This window comes from Eptesicus fuscus, chromosome 12 (genome assembly GCF_027574615.1).
Source record: "Eptesicus fuscus isolate TK198812 chromosome 12, DD_ASM_mEF_20220401, whole genome shotgun sequence".
NCBI lineage: Eukaryota > Metazoa > Chordata > Mammalia > Chiroptera > Vespertilionidae > Eptesicus > Eptesicus fuscus.
In genome coordinates this window covers 48902388-48908887 of record NC_072484.1, presented here as the reverse complement: position 1 = coordinate 48908887, position 6500 = coordinate 48902388, and the positions used below count along the sequence as shown (strand labels likewise).

The 6500-nt window shown below is 37.6% G+C and overlaps 1 pseudogene; it reads right to left on the bottom strand.

Moving 5' to 3' along the window:
- Window positions 1-478: 478 nt before the first annotated feature.
- Window positions 479-582, bottom strand: LOC114230070 (small nucleolar RNA SNORA36 family; annotated as a pseudogene).
- Window positions 583-6500: the final 5918 nt, after the last annotated feature.

The window sequence follows — 6500 nt, the reverse complement described above, 5'->3', positions numbered from 1 at the left end:
TTGCAATCATAATTTTCACAGCATTAAGGTGACTCCAGGTTTCACTGGATCAAGGTTAGGGAAGATTCCAAGCATTAGACAAATGATCAATTAGTCTCAAGATATCCCTAAGGCCATTTCATTGACAAAGACTAGTAATAGTAAATAAACATGACTATACCATATAGTTCTTCAGATGCATTAATCTGAAATATATCCCACAATTTTCCCCTGAGTTTGTCAGTACTAACCATAGTGTCACATTTGTCTGCAGTTGTGAAATTTTTCATTGCATCCTCAAAGGTAGAGAGGATTTACATAATATAAAAGCAAATGATGAATACAGGACATATAGCTGCATACAGGAATAGATTTTCCTTTAATCTCCTACAGGAACCAATGATCTTCAAGTAGAAGGACTTGAATTTAAGGGAATTCTATATTTCAAAAGAAATGCCCCAAGGGAAAAAATAGAGGTACCTTTAATTTATTTTTGCATTTTTGTAGAGTGGGAGGTAAATGAATAGAGCAATGCTTTCTATCCAATCATCTCCCCTAGCTTGTGTATCAATGTCCAAAATTATTGCTTGTCTCATTTTCGGTTCTTATAAGTGTATTTCTAATAGCACATGATCTCATTCATCTAGGGTAAATAATGAACAACATAGACTGATGAACAAGAACAGACCCAGAAACAAGGAGGCATGGATCAGACTGTCAGGCCTCAGGGGGAGGGTAGGGAAGGGTGGGGGGTAAAGGGGGAGATCAACCAAAGGACTTGTGTGCAAGCATATGAGCCTAACCAGCGGTTAAGGACAACAGGGGGGTGGGGGCATGTGTGGGGAGGGGTGTGGGATGGGAATGGGGAGATGAGGACAAATATGTGATACCTTAATCAATAAAGAAATTTTAAAAAAATAAAAATAAAAAAAATAAAAACAAAAACAAAAACAAAAACAGAATAGGGAAGCTGCCCTGAACTGAACTCAACACATTGGAAGAATTTTTTTTAGTGAGCAAATAAGACATGTTAATAAATGAAAACTTCCATATAGAAAGCAACAAAGCATAACTGTGGTAATAGTGGTCAAATAGGTATTTACCTAGAATATTTCAAATGGTTGATTCTCTGTTAAAAGAAATAACTGAATTAATGTTTTAATCAGCTTTTCAAATTTTACAGATTGAAGATGTGGGTCCCTTCATGTTAGACCTGCTTAGTTGGAGCTCAGTCACAGCCAACCACATATCTCTTTCACAGAACAATACAGTTAGGTGCTGGCAAATCCTTCATCAGATGAGGATAGAGGCGATTACTTCGAGCTCTAACTTTCACACTAGATATTAGGTTCAATAAATCTTTGCAAGAGGCCACCTCATAGTAAATGTTTCTTAGATAAATAGAATATAAAAATCTAAGTCATTTCTTTACTTTGAATACAAGGTACTGCAGCAGGAAGAGTTAATGCCAGAAGGAACCTAAAACCCATAGATGCACAGATGCCGGCAATAAAAACTTCAGAGAATGGTAAGATAACACGATCATGATGGATCTCAAAGACCCATCGTTACAGCATCTGTTCCCACAGGCCCAATTGCAAATGTTTGGGCTGCTGCTGAGGTCACCCTTCAGCATTAGTTCCGAATAAACTCTGGGCAAAATAGTGTAACAGGGCCCCTCATTTTCCATATACTCACTCCCTTCTTGTTGCCAATGCCTCTAGATTAAGGTGACCAGACGTCCCGCTTTTGGCGGGACAGTCCCTATTTTTAACAATTTGTCCCGCGTCCCGCGTCCCGCGGTGTTTTAAAAAAAAGTCCCGATTTTTGGAAAGAATGCACGACAAGCTAGGGAACGGCGGGAGAACGGGAAGGGAATATACCGTTTTCGGCGGCCATGTGGCTATTTAGCCAGGATATGAGTTTTATATTATTTTTGTTAATTTCATAATGTTAAACTTTAATAATAACAAATAATTGTTGAGAACTGATTATCGAGAACTGCTTATCAAAGTTCGCATTGTTGATCAGTTGTTAGAATTCGACCACCATTGTTTGGACTTAATGAACAATGGCATTTTTTGGGATTGGCAACGACGAAAACATTTTGTAACTGTCTCTCAGACGATACACATCGTACTGCGTGCTAGTAAGCTAGTTAAACAAGTGATGTCATTACAAGTCAGCTATTCAGATAATTTAGGTAAGTAATTTATTTATTTATTTCATAAATACATAAATTTTCTTGAATTTAGCAGACAGTACTCGTATTATTTATATTTTATAGTGGCGGCAAAAAGTCTAGCGCCGGCCTTGAAAGTGACATGACTTACGTTACGGCAAATTCATGACCTTTTAAACAATGACAGCAATCTACTAAAAAAAAAAAAAAATTCACTCAAATGAGAAATATGCAAAGAATAAAATAATACTATACATAATTTTTATTTATTATATTTGTAAATTGTACTTATGTTGAAATTTAAAAAATATATTACAATACTATTTTTGCATTCTATGAAAATTTTTGTTGCTCCATATAGACCAAATTTTTAATCAAGGAACCCCCCTCCCCCCCCCCCCCCCCGCCCCGGTCAATGGTGCCCCGCTTTACCAATGTTAAAATCTGGTCACCTTACTCTAGATTCCAGTCTAAGTGTCTCATTCCCTAGGAGGGCAGCCCACTTTCATGGCTCCTGGGTCACAGTCATGCCAGATTGAACCTTCCCACATGGCCATAATCCTGATGTTTTCTCCTTTCCACCACTATCAAATGTACATTTCACCTCAGGAGCCTGCTAGCTCCTCAGGAGCCTGCTCACTCCTAAGTGACTCAAGCAAAGCATTCATGGTTTATTTAAGATCAGCTTTTCGTCGCTGCCAGTTACCATATTCATGGTCACTAGGGATGTATCGGCTCAATCCAGTGAATGAGCAACGTGAGACTTTCGAGGACTGCAGGATATCCAGGGAGAAGACAATGAGGGAAGCACACAGGACTCTCATTCCTATTAAACTCACACTGAAGTTGTGCTCACCTCACCTGTATAGGTTTACAAAAAGTCCAGAAACAATAGGTCTTGTTATAAGAGCTACACATGCTTGAGTGGCATCCTCAAACTGACAGGGTTTTGTTGCTTGGCTTGTGTCTTCAACAAGAGAAGGAGCCAAAAGCCCATAGGTTTCTTTAATGTCTTGATGGGACTTACTGAGTTGTAGGCCAGGAGAAAGCAATTGAAATGTAAATTATAAGTAAAAATGGCAATACAAAGAAAAGGTTTATTTTAGATTTTATAACAACCCAATGTACAGTTATGAATTTTCAGGGGAAAGCAGACGCTTCCTATTACCTGCTACTCCTGGAGGGTGGACCAAGAGCAGATGATTGCTTTATCATCACCCTCCTGGGAATTCACCAGATGCTAGAACACAACTGGGCAGGAAAAGTGCCTGCTTGGATTGTTGTCACAAAATTAATAGGGAGCAGCAAGTAAAGAGACTAACAAGAAATGAATTCAACATTCCTCAGGAGAGTAAGATTTAGCTTTCCATCACCTGTGTCTGTTTTATTCCCTTTGTACACCCAACAGGTATTTCCATTTCTTTTTTTAATCTTCACCCGAGGATATTGTCCCATTGATTTTTAGAGAGAGTAGAAGAGAGAAGGAGACAGAGAGAAATGTCGATGTGAGAGAAACACATTGATTGGTTGCTTCCTGTACGCACCCTGACCAGGGCCCGGGCTGGGGAGGCGCCTACAACCAAGGTACATGCTCTTGGCCAGAATCAAACCAGGGACCCTTGGGTCTGCAGGCCCACACTCTATCCACTGAGCCAAACTGGCTAGGGTGATTTCAAGTTTTTTTTAATATCAAAAATATAAAAAGTACTTTTTTTCCGACCCTAATCTTTTCATTTAGTACCATATGAATGACATCTCTATTAGGCATTTACTTTTTGCTATTAAAAAGTCAGTGAACTTTTTCTGTAAAGGCAAGTAATAAATATTTTAGTTTCTATGGGCTACATGGTCTTTGTCACAATTACGCAGGTCTGTTCTTTAGTGTTCAAGTGGCACAAACAACATGTACATTAATGAGCATGGATGTGTTTCGATTAAAATTTTATTTACAAAAATAGGCAGCAAGCTGCATTTGGCCCTAAACCACAGTTTGCCAACACCTCTCTTTTCTATATAATGTTTTGATGCGTTTTTTTTTCCACTCACTAGCTGCTGTATTACTCTGCACATGGGTACTACTCAATATTTGTTGTATATTGGATGACTAAATAAATGACTTTTAAAACAAAGTTATTAATAAATGTTAATGAATTTCTGCAAAGTCTTATTAGGAAAAATAGCTTCATTACCACTTTTTCTTTTCCCTTATGAGCAAATACCAAAATGTTCTTCCTGAAACAATCCCTTAAAAATAACTGCATTTTCAGGGGAACACAACATACAACAGTACAAGCTTCCACTCATGAACTACTCAAAAACTGATTTATACTACTAGATCCTTAGAAAATACTTAAATAGTTTGCTATGGTCTTTTTCATAGAAAATTATAAAACAAAGTCATACAAGAAAGAAATTTTAAAAATATAAGAATATTGGTAAAAATCCTTCTAAATTTAAAAATAATACTAATAATTTATCACAAATAATGAAATCCCACTTAGTAATTAATGTAAAATGATTTTTAATGGACTGATAATTTAGTGATCTTTATTCTTTTAGCCTAAAAGTAAATTTTTATGCACGTTTGGTTCATAATTTTGTTTAATATATGGACATACAACTATATTCATAACAGATTTTATGACATAGCAATTCTAATGATAAAGTTATCCACCTCTTTGATACAGCGTAAATGAGAGACTTATGACTAAAATGTGTCTAGGGTTCAAGGAGACATGAGACCAGATCAAATTGGTATGAAAAGGAAAAGAGTCCAATTTTTCAGGTAAGGCATGTGGCTTTTACATAATAATCTGGACATGGACAATTTCTCAGATAATTTCTCATTTCTATCCCATTACATAAAGGTCCTGTCCATTTATGCATTTATATTTCCTCATATGGTTTCCAGTAAGGAATACCAGTCTTACACTTGGCCATCCTGATACCCTCCAAGGACTACTTCACATATCTAGTCATGAAGTCTTATTGCCTTTGGCTTGTCCCACACCTCACAGAATTTCTTTATTCAGTGCTGAAAAACACTCTCTTCAATTCCTGAAAGAGTATTGATCACATTTGTGATGATTTTACCTATACTGTTGTGTCAAGACTGTGAAGTGGCTGAGATGTTACCTAGGTAACAAGTTAACATATCAGTCTCATGGATGCTGAGAGAAGGCACAGCTGCCTGTGTCAAAGAAAAAGAACTTTATTACTCACAGCAATAGGAGGACCCAGAGTGACAGCATCTGTGAGATACTCCAAGCCCAACTTCCTCAGGAAATGTGAAGAGAATTAAGTGGTCCGTGCCTGCCCACACAAAAGGCTGCATTATAGGAAATGACCTTGAGTTCAGCGACCCGAATCTTTCCCTGTGCACAGTGAGCATACCTGATCTTTGCCTCAGAGAAAGGTTACCTTTACTATACTGGACTCTGCTCCAGAGGGAGATGCTATCCCTACATTCCCAGAGGCCCAGTATACACATACGTAGTCCAGAACAAAGGCAGGCAGAGTTCCTACTCCCAAGACTTGCTAAAATGTAAGAGGAGCATGGAGGATTGTTCCCAAGAGTGATTTCCCTACTTCCACTCTTCTCTCTACAGAGCAGTCATGGTCTCTGCTCCCCTAAGAAAGATGCTGAGATAAGGATTCTAGTGAAAATAGTTTGGGGGAGGAGCTAGAAAACATCAGTAGAAGAGTAAGAAAGTGAGAAAAGGAAGGCAATGAAGAATAACTTATCAAACTCTGAGAATTCAGGGAGACCCTGTAGAATAATGTATCCTCTGAATAATTGAACCTCTGAATTATCCTCCTCAAGGAGAGCATGCTGAAGTATGTCTTCACCCACAAACTGTAGCCGTTGTGTAATAATATATCTGGTGGCTCCAGGTGTGTGGTAATATCTCTGGTGGCCCTACGTGCTGTGTTCAGAGAAAGAATAAGCTCAGATTATAAAAAACAAGAAAATAAAAAACTCTGGCCAAAGGAAATAGGGCCACTGCACTTTGAGCTCCCAAATGGTAAGAACCATAGTGATACATGGTCAGTATTTGCTGCAAGGGCAGAAATTGTGTTATTCTTTTTAATTGAGTATATTGTTGACACTCAACAATTTTTTTTATTAAATGGAAGAGAAACAATTTGAAATAGGTCTTGATAAAAGAATATGGATAGACATTAATAAAGGAAACAGATTTCTTTGACAAAACTTACTTTAACAAGTATGTCATATCTAATATTTTATGGAATTAGACAAACTGAAATATTTAGCTCTGCTAATTCACTTCTGGCCACAGAAGGGAAAAATGGTCCTACCATTCATGAGGTTATAAGG